This window comes from Arachis stenosperma, chromosome 4 (genome assembly GCF_014773155.1).
Source record: "Arachis stenosperma cultivar V10309 chromosome 4, arast.V10309.gnm1.PFL2, whole genome shotgun sequence".
Taxonomy (NCBI): Eukaryota; Viridiplantae; Streptophyta; class Magnoliopsida; order Fabales; family Fabaceae; genus Arachis; species Arachis stenosperma.
Window position 1 is genome coordinate 37,880 of NC_080380.1, and position 16,045 is coordinate 53,924.

Consider the following 16,045-nt stretch of genomic DNA (forward strand, 5'->3'; position numbering starts at 1 on the left):
TAATAATACGTAAATAATAATATCTAACGTATTTATTTTTTTAAACAGAATTAATGTATAATTTATTGAGGATTGATTTATTATCTAAAATTTTTTTCATAAATTTTATAATATGTGAAAATAGTAATTTTATTTTTTATTATTATTTAAGAAATGATTCACAATTTTTTAATTACGTAATTAACTTAATTAATAATTTTTATTATTGGTTTTATACTAAAAAATATCAATTTATATTATTTACATATTTTTCACTACTAATAAACAAATAAGTATTTACACTATTATACTTATTGTCCTAGATGATGACTTAAGTTATTTATTTTGTATGTTAAATTTATTAAATATTAAGGTGAAAATATGGTTCAATAAATTATATAAATAGTCATTACAAAAAAGAAAAAAAATATATATATCATATATAATAATCCTTGATATATATAGTGCCATGTATATATTAAGATTATCTAATTTAATTGTATGAGTGATTATTGTTATTTTCACTTTTTCGTTACAGTAGAAAATAATATTTAAAACTAAAAAAAGAGATAATTAATTTTTTTAATTTGAATTAAAAAAATACCTTATAAATATATCCAACTTTATATATACTAAGTGTTATAATATTAAATAGTATAGTATTTGCTATAACAATGACTCAAAATATTAATTCAATATATATTTGGACCTAGTAAGACCTCAATACAAGCAAAATCAACTAAAATCTATTGTTAGGGTCTTAAATCCGATTTAGGTTCATTATATTAAAGGCCCGATGTAGATGAAGTCCATGCGTCCCCTCTTAAATCGGCTCAGATTGAATCTCCATTGTTAGTTAGATATAGTAATGAGTACCCAGGGGAGCATGAAAAGTCCCCTTCCCATCCCTCACTCTTATTTAAAAAAAATGTCACCGTTCCTTCTCTGTCATTATAAGTTATTGTTTAATTACCCCTTAGGGAATACAGATCTCCTCAGTTATCTACGAATATTCTTTGAAAACTTTTGAAAAAAATTAACACAAAAAGACATAATATAATACTCATAAAATAATCAATTCAATATAATTCAACACAATTTATAACATATTCGATATGAAAAATAACATTTCAAAAGGAAAAAACATAAAAATATATTCCAACATAATAACATAACATAATTTTTAGAACGATATTGAACGACGTAGTGACGGACTTGAGAGACAGAGAAAGTGAGTTAGAGAGAGAGAATTGAGACTGAAAATGAGTCCGAAAGAAAAGGAAGAATTTGAATTGGAAGGAGAAATTAGGGTTACTAAATTCAAGAAATGGATTGATGTATATATAAATTAGGATAAATTAATAATTGTATATTCGCGTATATTTAATAGGTTCTATGGGCGGGTACTTATGTTCGTGTCCCCATTAGGGATGGCAAACGGGAAAGCCTGCCCTGTCTCGTCAAAAGCTTGCCATTTGACGGGTTGGCCCGCCCCACTCTGTCTAATGGTAGGCTGGCGGGCCCTCCTTTTTTTTATAAACCATTAAATATTAAACAACATATATAATTTTTAAAGACATAAAAAAATTATAATTTTTAAATTCACACACATTAAAATCTTTATAATTATAAATATGTAATGAACATAATTATAAATCAATTTTTTTTAAAACAAAATAATAAAACCAACATTATTCAAAACAAAATAAATATTGTCCAAAATATATAATTAAACATCTTCCAGTTTACAATCAATCAAACATAAAACATAATCTAAGATATAGATTAGAACATCTTTAATTATCATCTTCACCCTCTTGTAGATCAATAATATCATAGAAGTTTGTAAAAAAATGGCCCTGAAAAAATAAAAACTTGGCCCAGCGGAAAAGCCCGCCTCGTCCTGCCCCGCCAAAGTCTATGGATTAGGCAGTGTAAGGTTGGCAGGCTTTTTAAGTTTAGCGGTCTCAATTTTTCAGACAAACTCGCCTTTTTGACGGGTTATGCAGGCCAGGCCGATGGGTTTTGGCCCATTTGCCACCCCTAGTCCCCATCCATTTTCGCGTGGCAGGTCGTGAGGATTTCATGAGTCTCCATCTAGCCCCAAAACGGGAGTAATCCCTGCAAATACCCGTTTCGACTATTTTTGTAATCATCCCTATTACTAGCATTAATTGGTTCGTGACGTGGAGCTATTCTAGCCACTTAATAAATTCTCAGATAATCAAAGTTTATGTTATATCACTTTTATAAAGTCACATGTATCCTTGTTATAACAATATTAATAGAAAATAAATGGATAAACACTAAGCTATTATTTAGATATAAGATGGAAAATAAGAAGAAAGAAAATAAAAAAAATTAGGAAGAAAAAAAGTATATTTTTTGTGTGTTGTTTAGATGAGGAAAAAATGAACGGAAAGAAAATAGAAAAAAAATTCCTTTTGCTTTGATGGAAAGGAAAAGCAAGAAGAGAAAAAATTATAATAGAATAAAATTATATTAATGTTTTTATATATTATATATAAATTATAATTCAAATGGTAACTTTATATTTTTACCTACGTTTACATTTCTTTGTTAGTTTTCTTCTCAATTTTAAAAAGAAAAAATTGACATGAGTTCCACATACACTTTTATGTTTTTTATTTAAATTTTTTGTTGATCTAAACAATGAAAATTTGATTTTTCCATTCATTTTTTTCTCCAGCATTTTATTTTCTTATAAATTCTTTTAATCCAAACAATGCATAAATAAGTCACATTTTTCATATATATAACAATAACTAATATAACATATTAGGTTAATTTACATTGATAAACCAAAACCACCCCAAAATTATCTAAATCTCTCAAATCCAAAAACGTTAACTAATTGTTTTCATTTATATTTTTACATCAATCGAATCCAATGAATTCGAATTAGGGAAATAAGTAGTAAATCGAATCTATAGGATTTGATTACTTGACATTGTGATTCGAAAGTAAATTGAATTCAAAGAATTCGAATAATGTCATCCTCTACTAAATCGAATCTATAAATTTCGATTTATATGGTGTATGCTAAATCGAAGCAATAAGGTTCAATTTATACTCACTTAGTACCAATCTAGCTCATTATAAATCGAATCTCCTTCATTCGATTTAGTAGCATAGATAGTATCCAAGTAATTCAAATCTTATAGATTCGATTTACTACGAAAACACATAATTCAAACTCCATAAATTTGATTTACATAGATATGTAAATTGAGGCATGTAGATATGTAAATTGAGACATGCGCATAACCTTTTTTACTTTGGGGAATACATTTAAAATTGGTTTGTAAATGATTTATAAAGATAATTTACCCCACATATTATAACTTGTGAAATCATAATATTTTGAGAAGTGATGTATAGACAACTTAAATATTGATAAGTTTAAAAAATTTTAGAAAAAAATATAAAAAAATTACATGTTAATCCATAATTTAAAAAAATGTCCATAATCTAATTAATAACCTTAAAATTATATATGTTATTTATTTTATATATTTTTTATTTTATAAAGACTTATAATTTTATATCGGCAATATTTGTGGTCAGAGACGGACTCAAAGGGGGTAAGTAGTCGCCTTGGCCCCCCAACAAATTTTAAAAACTCATATACTATTATAATATATGTATTGTATATAGTAAAATTTAATAGTGTAGTGATAATAAAAAAAGTTACTATTCTTTATGTACTAGAGTTTAAATTTCTCTACATATATTTATATTATTTATATTTTTTATTTAATTTAGAATTTTTTACATTTCTTTTTTTAAGATTAATTTTAACATTTATAATTATATAAAAATATTTTAATATTATTTATGATAATATTATTTTTTTCTAATTTTATTTAGTTGATTTTTTTATTATTTTTTAATTAATTTTTAACCCTATTATTATATAAAAATACTTTAATATATTTTAAATTCACTTAACAAAATTGTTAGTGCAATTAACTTATATTATTTTATGTTATATTTTTTAGGTTTAATTATTCTGTTGGTCTTTATAGTTTTGTGAAATTTTCAATTAGATCCCTATACTTTTTTTCCTTTTAATTGGATTCCTGCACCAATTTTTTTTTCAATTAGGTCCCTCTTGGCAGTAATTGGCTTAATTTTATAGGGATCTAACTAAAAAAAATTGGTGTAGAGATCCAAATAAAAAAAAGTGTAAGGACCCAATTAAAAAAAAAAAATTGGTGCCAGGACTCAATTAAAAGAAAAAAAGTATAGGGACCTAATTAAAATTTTGCGAAACTATAGGGACCAACAGAGTAATTAAACATATTTTTTAATAATATAAAACATAAAAATAACTTACTGTGACATAAATACTTAATAAAGTAAATTAATTAACAAAATATTTAAAAATATATAATTTTATATTTTATTAGATATAAAACCATAAAAAATTATGAAAAAATTATAAAAAACTGAGATAATTCTTTTATTTGACAAATATTTATTAATTTTTTTAATTAAAAAACTAATTATAATTATATCTATTATTAAATATATAGCATTATATTTGATTATACAAGATTTTAATTTTCACCCCTCCACTCTTAGATTTCTGAATCCGTCCCTGTTTGTGGTTATAGAGAGATTTTTACCTTTAAATAAATTATAGAGAAATAAAAAACAAAATTAGTTGCTATTTTTCTGACAATTTATTTAGTTTTTAGTTTAAATTAAAATTAACTTATATATTCAATTTATATGTGTTTGTTTATCTTAATGATTGTATATAATAGATAATATATTTAAGCATATTTTGAAAGAAACTATTGAATTTTATATAATTAAAAGTTAACTATGATAAAATAAATAATTAAAAATAAGGTAATAAAATAATTAAAAAAAAGTAAAAAAAAAAGATAGAAAACCAATACGTGTAGTTGTAAAAATACACTAAAAAAATTAGTATAATCAATGAATATAAAAGATGAAAGATAAAAATTAAAATATATTTTTGTTGAAAAATTCAAGAAAAATATTGTAAAAAATAACCTATTAATCAAGTTTTATGAAAATATTATAAAAATTTTAAAATATTAGTAAATAAAATAGTAACTCCCTTAAAAATTATTAATCAAAATACATAAAAGTATCTTCTGATTTTTAGATATAAAAAATAATAAGAAAATAATTTAAATTAAATTTATTTATTTTCTTTTTTATTTATTATTTATTAAATAATTTGATGTTTATTTAATTTTGGTCAAATCAGATAATATAATTGATTAATTATAACTAATATTGTTCACACTAATAGTATAATTGAAACATATTAAAATTCTAAAGGTAAAATTAAAACTAAATGTTAAAGATAAAATAAAAATAAAAATAAAATAGTATTTGCTATCTTGTAATTTTTTTAAATAAAAATATCATTTATACATCTTTAAAATGTATCACTTTAATACAATGATATTTTTATTAAAAATAAAAATTATGATAAATATCTCATATATTTGTTAATAAATTATATAAAAATATTTTTTGAAGCATATCACTTTTATTATATGAAAATAACTTAAATACCTTTAAATGTGATTATGATAATTCATTAAGTATTATATTTTTTTTACTAATTTATATTTAATAATTTGCCTTTAAATTTTTATTATAATAAAAATTTAAGATATGATGCCAAAAAAAAGCTAAAGCAACATAAATTTTTTACTAACATAAAAAATATATTTTTATTTTTTAGACATATATCTATTTTTTTAAGATATACATTTGAATTTATATAAATTAATGACAATTAAATGTACAAAAAAAATACTAATTAATAAAAAAAATAAAATTTAATATAAACATGTCCTGAACAAATTGAAATAAAATAAAAACTTTTAATTATGACCATTAATTATAATCACATATATTTACTTCAAGATTTATACTTCAAAAATTTAGTATATTCATATTTTGTATTTTTATTTTTCAATTTTAGACTATCACAAATATTAATTACTCTCCAATAATAACAATGCTTTAAAAAAAACATAATTAAATGATCTTAAAATTACATAATAATTTTTAAAATAACAAAAAAATATACAATTACCTAAAATATAATATTTGTGTAGTAACTGAGATTTAATTGCCAATATAAAAATAACATATAATATCATTTCATAATCAAATAAATGTTTAATCAAAGAATTTAATATTTATATAATAATATGACAAAATAAATTAAAGTTTGAGTTTAACCATAGCAAACTCTCAAATTTAAATTTTCATAAATTAATTTATTTTTGTTAAAGTGAGTTGCACAATAAAAAATTCATATATTAAAGTAGAAAACAATTTTTTTATAAATACAAAATTAAAAAATTATTCTTAAAAGTTGAATGCAAATAAAAAAATTTATAATTTATAAAAATTATCTCTAAAATTTATTACAATAAATAATAAGACTATAATCTATTCTATTATATAAAAATCGGATGTCTGCATTTAATGATGAAGCTGACGTGGCATGCTTCGGAGAGTGTTTCTCGATTTAATTGTTTTAACTCATTCAATACAATTTATTACACTGACTTAATTATATCAACTAATTGATTTGATTAGATATTTAAATATTTCTTTTCTTAATATAATTTATTATAATTTATATTACTTAATTAATTATACTACATTAATTATAATTCGTTATATTAGTGAATTAATCTTTTCATTTATAAAGTCTAAAATAAAATAAATAAATTGTTATTTATTCTAATTAAATTTGTTTATATACTATATATGAATTAACGTCTATTCTATTATATAAAAATCGAATTTCTACACTTAATGGTGGAGTTGACGTAACATGCTTCGGAGAGTGTTTTTCGATTTATTTCTTTTAACTTATTAAATATAATCTATTATGAGATTAATTATATCAACTAATTGATTTGATTAGATATTTAAATATTACATAATTATTATAATTTATATCAATTTATTTTAATAGTATTTCCTAATTTTTTTATATTCTGGTAGTATTTTTAATTTATTAAATCAAATTAGGTATAAATTATGTATATTAATTAATTGATTTGATTAAATTATTAATAATTAAAATAATAAATCTATAAATAAAATAAGCAAATGAGATATTTTTAACTAATAATTAAATCAAATTAAATTATATGTATTGAGTCAAATTCAAATCATGTGAATTAAATACTAAACTAAAATATGATTATTTCTTGCTTATTCAAATTAAATGCAATAAATACAAATTAATTTTATTAGATAATTATAATTTTCTGGTCTTCTATATATAGACAACCAAACAAAATGATAAGAATCATCATTTTTATCGCTCTTGCTATTTCAACTCTTCTTTTCTTCTTTTTTTTTATGTAAAATTTCTTTTACGGATAAATGAAAAAGTATAGATGAATAATATTTCGTTGATTGTTTGTTTATAACTCAAAAATATCTCAATTTAAGCCTTATCGTTGCTGATGGAATTGGATGACAATGTGCTCGGCATACTTGCGGCTTAAGAAATCAAGTCATGTGCTCGAGGTGCACCGATGCAAACTTTTGGAGCACTGCCGTTGAATTCATTGTATAGTTACAGCAAATTATGATATAGTTAAAAAACGTTTATGCATGCATGCTATTCTTCTTTATATATGTATCCCTCTATTTTTACAATTCACATCTTTATATATTAGATTCTTTTTGACATCTTTATAATAAATAATTATTTATTTTTATAATTACTATTTATAAAATTTATTACATAATTTTCTCCTCTTAATATCAATATTTAATGAATATAAGATACAAAATATTATTTATATTATTTAACATACAAAACAAATATCTTAAGTCATTATGTAGAACAAGAAGTATAATAGTGCAAATACTTACTTACTTATTTATTTTATTTATCTATTCTATTATATAAAAATTAAGTTTCTACACTTAACGATGGAGTTGACATAGCATGCTCCACAGAGTGTTTTCCGATTTAGTTATTTTAACTCATTCAATACAATTTATTACAATTACTTAATTATATCAACTAATTGATTTAATTGGATATTTAAATATTAATATAATTTATTATAATTTATATTACTTAATTAATTAGACTACGTTAATTGTAATTCATTGTATCAGTGAATTGATTTTTTCATTTATGAAGTCTAAAATAAAATAAATAATTTATTGTTTATTCTAATTAAATTCATTAAATTGGATGACGCATAGCAACGCATACGGTGGCGGAATAGACACAACAATGGTAGTGACTGGGCAGGTGGAATAACGGCGACGAGATGGAAGTTGCATGTTCTTCTCTACTGCATTTGAAAGCAAGTCAAGCAATATTTTATTCTTCTGGGTTTTTGGGAGTAAGGTCACAGAATTGAGGGCAAGAAAAGTTAGGTGGCTATTTAGTTTTTCAAGGCTTTTTTTTTGTTCTAGATTTCTAAATACCTAAAAGAGTACCGTGTTAAAGATTGTATATCATTTATTTCTTTCTTTTTTTTTAATGTAAATGAATATAAAATAGATTAAAAATTGTGTACGAAAAAGTTAAATTAAGTTAGACAAATATTATTATTATTATTATTATTATTATTATTATTATTATTATTATTATTGTAATTGAATAAATTAAAAAAATTAATTAAAAAACATCGTTATCCTTGAATTTAACTCTATCTATTATGCAAAATCTCTATTTATATGATTTATTTCTCATTATATCTAGATTACATCTCATTAATAATTATAGATAAAAAAATTTTATTAATTGCATTTTAAGTTTTCAATTATATGTCAGAATTAATTTTTTTAATCTAAAGTTAATGTAAAAAATAAAAAGAAATTCACATCAAATTATTTAGACTCTAGAGTCATTAATAAGTTTTTTGACCAATAAGATGTCATTCATAATTTTCTCTAAAAGTTTAAGTTGTATAAATATAATTAGATAATTTTAATAAGAATAATATTATACATTTAAATTTATCTATTCTATTATATAAAAATTGGATTTTTGTACTTAATGATAAAGCTGACATAGCATGTTTCTAAGAATGTTTTTTGATTTATTTCTTTTAACCCATTAACTATAAGTTATTACGATAAATTAACTATATCAACTAATTAATTTGATTAAATATTTAAATATTATATAATTTATTATAATTTATATCAATTTGATTTGGTAGTATTTTTTAATTTATTTATTTTAATATTTTGTTAGTATTTTTAATTTATTTCTTTTAGTTTATTAATCCAAATTTATTGTGTGTACTAATTAATTAATTTGATTAATTTATTAGTCATTAAAATAATAAATCTATGAATAAAATAGGCAACTGAGATATTTTCAACTAATTATTAAATCAAATCAAATCAAATTATATATATTGAACTAAATTCGAATCATGTGAATTATGGACCAAATTAAAATAAAATAATTTCTTACTTATTCAATACACTTTTTGTATTTATAAATAAATTGTTGTCTACTTCAATATATGAAATTTTTATGAATTTTTTATTACGCAATTCACTTTAACACAAATAAATTAATTTATAAAAATTTAAACTTGAACGCTTGCTATGATTAAACTCAAATTTTAATTTATTTGTCATATTATTATATAAATATTAAATTCTTTGATTAAACACTTATTTGATTACGAAATGATATTATATATTTTTATATTGACAATTAAATTTCAGTTACTACATAAATATTATTTTTAGGTAATTGTATATTTTTTTGTTATATTAAAAATTATTATATAATTTTAAAATCATTTAGTTATGTTTATTTTTTTAAAAGTATTGTCATTATTGGAGAGTAACTAATGTTTGTGATAGTATAAAATTAAAAAATAAAAATACAAAATATTAATAAGTGTGTTTTTGAAGTATAAATCTTGAAGTAAATATATGTAATTATAATTAATGATCATAATTAAAAGTCTTTATTTTATTTCAATTTGTTCAGGACATGTTTATCTTAAATTTTATTTTTTTATTAATTAGTATTTTTTTGTACATTTAATTATCATTAATTTATATAAATCAAAATGTATAACTTAAAAAGATAGATACGTATATAAAAAATAAAAAAATATATTTTTTGTTCGTTAGTAAAAAATGTATGTCATTTTATTTTTTTTTTTTTTGCATCAAATTTTACATTTTTACCATAAGTTAGAGTAAATTATTAAATATAAATTAGATTTACTACTTATTATCCTAATTCGAATTCATTATATTCGATTTATATGGAAATGTAAATGGAGACAATTAGATAACGTTATTGGGTTTAGGGGATTCAGGTAATTTTAGGGTGACTTTGGTTTATCAACATAAATTAGCCTAATATGTGATATTAGTTATTGTTATATATAATAGAATAGATGACATATTTATGCATTGTTTAGATTAGAAGAATTTGTAGAGGAATAACATGCTGGAGAAGAAAATAGATGGAAAAATTAATTTTTCATTATTTGGTTCAACAAAGAAATTGAATGAAAAACATAAAAGTGTATATGGAGCTCACGTAAATTTTTTTTCTTCAAAGTTGCGAAAAAAACTGATTCAAAAGTGCAAACATGGATAAAAATACAGAGTTACCATTTGAATTATAATTTATATATAATATATAAAAACATTAATATAATTTTTCTCTATTATGATTTTTTCTCTTCTTACTTTTCCTTCCATTCAAGCAAAAGAAATTTTTTCCTCTATTTTCTTTTCATTCATTTTTTTCATCTAAACAACACACACAAAAAATATACTTTTCTTTTCATTTTCTTTCCTCTTATTTTTTTATCTTATATCCAAACAATAGTTTAGTGTTTATCCATTTATCTTTTATTAATATTATTATAATAAGGATACATGTAACTTTATAAAAATGATATAACCTAGACTTTGATTATCTGAGAATTTATTGAGTGGCTAGAATAGCTCCACGTCATGAACCAATGAATGCTAGCAATAAGGATGATCACAAAAACAGCCGAAACGGGTATTTGCAGGAATTACTCGCGTTTTGGAGCTAGATGGGGACTCCCGAAATCCTCACGGCCTGCCATGCGAAAATGGATGGGGAGTAGGAGTGGCAAACGGGTCGAAACCTGTCGAGCTGGTTGCATAACCCGCCAAAAAATGCGAGTTTGGCTGAAAATTTATGACCACCAAACTTAAAAATCCCGCCTACCCTGCACCGCCTAATCCACGGGATTTGGCGGACTTCGACGGGACGGGGCAGGCTTTCCCGCTGGGCCAAGTTTTTATTTTGGTAGAGACATTTTTTTACAAATTTTTATAATGTTATTGATCTACAAGAGGATGAAGATGATAATTGAAGGAGTTTTAAGTTATATTTTGGATTATGTTTATGTTTGATTGATTATAAACTTGAAGATGTTTAATTATATATTTTGGATAATATTTTTTTGCTTTGGACAATGCTGGTTTTATTATTTTGTTTCAAAAAAATTGATTTATAAGTATATTTATTACATATTTATAATTATAAAGACGTTAATGTGCGTGAATTTAAAAATTATAATTTTTTTATGTTTTTAGAAATTATAAATTTATTGAAATTGTTGTGAAATTATATATATTATTTAATATTTAATGGTTTATAAAAAAAAGGAGATCCCGCTAGCCTACCATTAGGTAGGCAGGGGAAAAATTCAGAACCGTTTTACTAGGCGGGGCGAGCTTTTGGCAAGACAGGGCGGACTTTCCCATTTGCCACTCCTAATAGGGGCACGGACATAAGTACCCGCCTCATGAAACTTATTAAATATACGCGAATATAAAATTATTAATTTATCCTATTTATTATATATATGTAAATCTATTTCTTGAATTTAGTAACCTTAATTTCTGCCTCCAATTTGAATTTTTCCTTTTTCTTCCATACTCATTCTCAGCCTTGATCCTCTCTCTCTCTAACTCACTTTCTCTACCTCTCATCAAGTCCGTCACTATGTCGCTCAGTATCGTCCTAAAAAATTATGTTATGTTATTATGTTGGATTTTTTTATGTTTTCTCCTTTTTAAATGTTATTTTTTCATAACGAATATGTTATAAATTGTGTTGAATTATATTGAATTGATTATTTTATGATTTATTATATTATGTCTTTTTGTGTTAATTTTTTAAAAAATTTTCAAAGAATATTAATAGATACCCGAAGAGATCTACGTTCTCTTAGGAGTAATTAAATAGGAACTTACAATGACGGAGAAAGAACAGAGACATTTTTTTTAAATAGGAATGAAGGATGAAAAGTGGGTTTCTCACGCTCTCCTGAGTTCTCATTACCATATCTAACTAGCAACGGAGATCCAATTTGAGCCGATTTAAGAGGAAACGCATGGACTTCATCTGCATTGGGTCTTTAAGGTAACGAACTCAAGTCAAATTTGGGACCCTAACAATATATTTTAGTTGATCTTGCTTGCATTGAGGTCTTACCAGGTTCAAATATATCTTAAATTAATATTTTGAGTCATTGTTATAGCAAATACCATACTATTTAATATTATAACACTTAGTATATATAAAAGTTAGATATATTTACAAGACATTTTTTAATTCAAATTAAAAAAATTAATTATCTCTTTTTTAGTTTTAAATATTATTTTCTAATGTAACAAAAAAGTGAAAATAACAATAATCACTCACATAATTAAAATAGAGAATTTTAATATATACATGACACTATATATATCAAGAATTATTATATATATATAATTTTTTTTCTTTTCTGTAATGACTATTTATATAATTTATTGAACAATTTTAATTTTTCATCTTAATATTTAATAAATTTAACATACAAAATAAATAACTTAAGTTATCATCTAGCACAATAAGTATAATAGTGCAAATATTTATTTATTTATTAGTAGTAAAAAATATAAATAGTATAAATTGATATTTTTTTAGTATAAAAGCAATAATAAAGATTATTAATTAAGTTAATTACATAATTAAAAATTAAGAAGAATTTATTAAATAATAATAAAAAATAAGATTACTATTTTCACATATTACAAAATTTATAAAAAAATTGGATAATAAATCAATCCTCAATAGATTATATATTAATTCTGTCAAAAAAATAAATAATCAATACATTGGATATTATTATTTACGTACTAATATATATATATATATATATATATATATATATATATATATATATATATATATATAATCGATTATTAAGTTTATAATTAATTTTTAATCTAATTTTTGGTAATTAAAATTTAAATGATTGAAATTATTAAATGATGAATATTTTGCATCTAACCAATTTATTTTTATTGAAATTAAAAAAATGATGAGTGTTAATCAATTCTAAATTTAAATTTAAATTTGAGTAAGAAAATAAAAAAATATTTTACATTTTATCTCACTAACCAAAATTAATTTTAAGATAAGAAATTACTTTGTACATCATATATATTGTAAGATAGTATGGTCATTTGTTATTTTTTAATAGTAAATATTGGCAAATAAAATGGTGTAAGAAATTAGAAGAAAATGTATTTACAAGTTTAGAAAATATTAATTTATTTTTCAATAGAATAAATTATATATTGAATAACAAAAGTTGTTATCGGTTTCTTTTCACACTAACTAATACTCAACGATGGTGTTTCGATACACCATATTTCCAAAAAATATTAATCGATCTAATAACTTTTGTAATGACATAAGTTTATGAATTTGAAAATTTAAAAATTATTTCATAAAATGTGAAGTTTTAACAAGTAACAATGTTGATCATATTGTTTTGATTTCAAGAATGAATACGATAGTAATAAATAAAATTGTCCCAAGAAAATTTCAACAAAGACAAAAATTCATAAGTATTTCTATTAATGAAAAATTAATCTATTTTAAAGACAAATACAATTTTTTCTACAGATTTTTTAACTTGGCAAGTCGAGAATTAATCCACCACATATTAATGTTCTATTTATTAAGGGTCTGTCGCTAACTAATGGATTGTGATACACAAGGCGAGATTCGAACTCCAAATACTTGCTTAAGCGGGCAAATGAAATGACCATTCAATAAATTTAAATTGATTAAAATAAATATTAATTATTTTTAATAATTTTAAGTTGTAAAATATTTATAATAATAATTACTATGTATATTTTTATTTAAATTTTAAAAAATTTTATATAATTTTATGTATTATCCCGTGTAGGACACGGGAACATACACTAGGGATAAAAATCGGATGTCTGCACAAAATTTAGATCTTGAATTACTGAATAGCATAAATTGTTCTGGTTTGCCTCCATATAAATTAATACTCAAGGTTGGTGATCCGGTGATGTTACTGAGGAATATTGACTAATCCAGTGGTATTTGTAATGGTACATGGCTACAAGTTAGGAAGCTTGGAAATCATGTCATAGAATGTGAAGTCTTAACGGATAACAATGTTGGTCATATTGCTTTGACTCCAAAAATGAATATGGTACCAACAAATGAAACCGTCCCAGTTAGATTCCAACGAAGACAGTTTTTCATAATAGTATCGTTTGCCATGATAATTAATAAGTCTCAGGGACAAACTTTATCTCATGTTAGATTGTACTTGCCCAAACCAGTTTTTACACATGGCCAACTATATGTGGCACTTTCAAGAGTTAAGAGTAAGAGATATTTAAAAGTTTTACTTATGAATCACGTAGGAATGTCTATAAATTTAACTATCAATGTTGTTTATGGAGAAGTCTTTGAAAAAATAAGATTTTAATATAAATATTTTAATTTTATTTTAAATTCTGTACCAATGTATAATTATTTTACTTAAAAAAAGTGTAAAATAATTATTACTCACTATTTTTGAATTAAACTTTAATTTTGAGAATAATTTTATAAATTTCTTAACATAATAATTATTTTATGTTTTTTTTAAAATATCTAAACATATAATTTTTTTTTACTTTTATAAATTTTTCCGTGCTTAGCACGGGTTCATACACTAGTCATTTCTAAATAATGTAGAATTAGATCAATCTTTTACTTAAATCATTTCAACTTTACTTTAATGTTAAAGATTGATTAAATTAATTTAAATTTAGATTAATACTAAAACATCATAGATAAAATTTAAACTGTCGAACAACAACAAAATCTATTTTCTATTTCTATTTTATTTACAAAGGGAGTTAAAATAAATTTGATGCATTTTGCTATTTATAAAATTTGAATCAAGTCTTCTTATAATTAGAGGGTCAAGTACTTATTATTATTATATTTATTATTATTATACACATATCTTTATCTTTATTTTTATAATAATAGTAATAGTAATAAGGAATTCTTTCCGAAAAAAAAGTAATAAAGAATTCTTAGGTATTTATGCATTGAGTTTGAGAATTTATTTACTTAAATGTCATCACTAAAATTTTTTAAAATTTTTTAAATTTTATTTATAAATTATAATTTATTATTTATTTAGATTGTTACCTTTTAAATTTTTAAATATACTTTCTTAGGCTGCTGGGTATTTAATTTTTAATATTGTTGAACCAATTATTTTTTTAGGTGTCATCACTAAAGTTTTTTAAAATTTTATTTATAAATTATAACTTATTATTTACTTAGGTGTTTATTTTTTAAATTTTTAATACGTTTTCTTAGGTTGTTGGGTATTTAGTTTTTAATATTGTTAAACCAATTATTTGCTTAGGTGTCGTCACTAGAAATTTTTAAAAAATATAAATTATTATTTGTTTAGGTTGTTCACTAAAAATTTTTACAATTCTATTTATAAATTATTATTTGCTTAGGTTATTACTTTTTAATTTCAAGTTATTTTGCTTAGGTTGTTATTTTTAAAATTTTAAATTATTTACTTAAGTTGTTATTTTTTAAATTTAAGTTATTTGCATATTACTCTTTTTAATTATTGATTATTTTAGTTAACTTATATTCTTAAGCTAATAAATTAAAATTTTCGAAAAAAAACTATTTTAAATT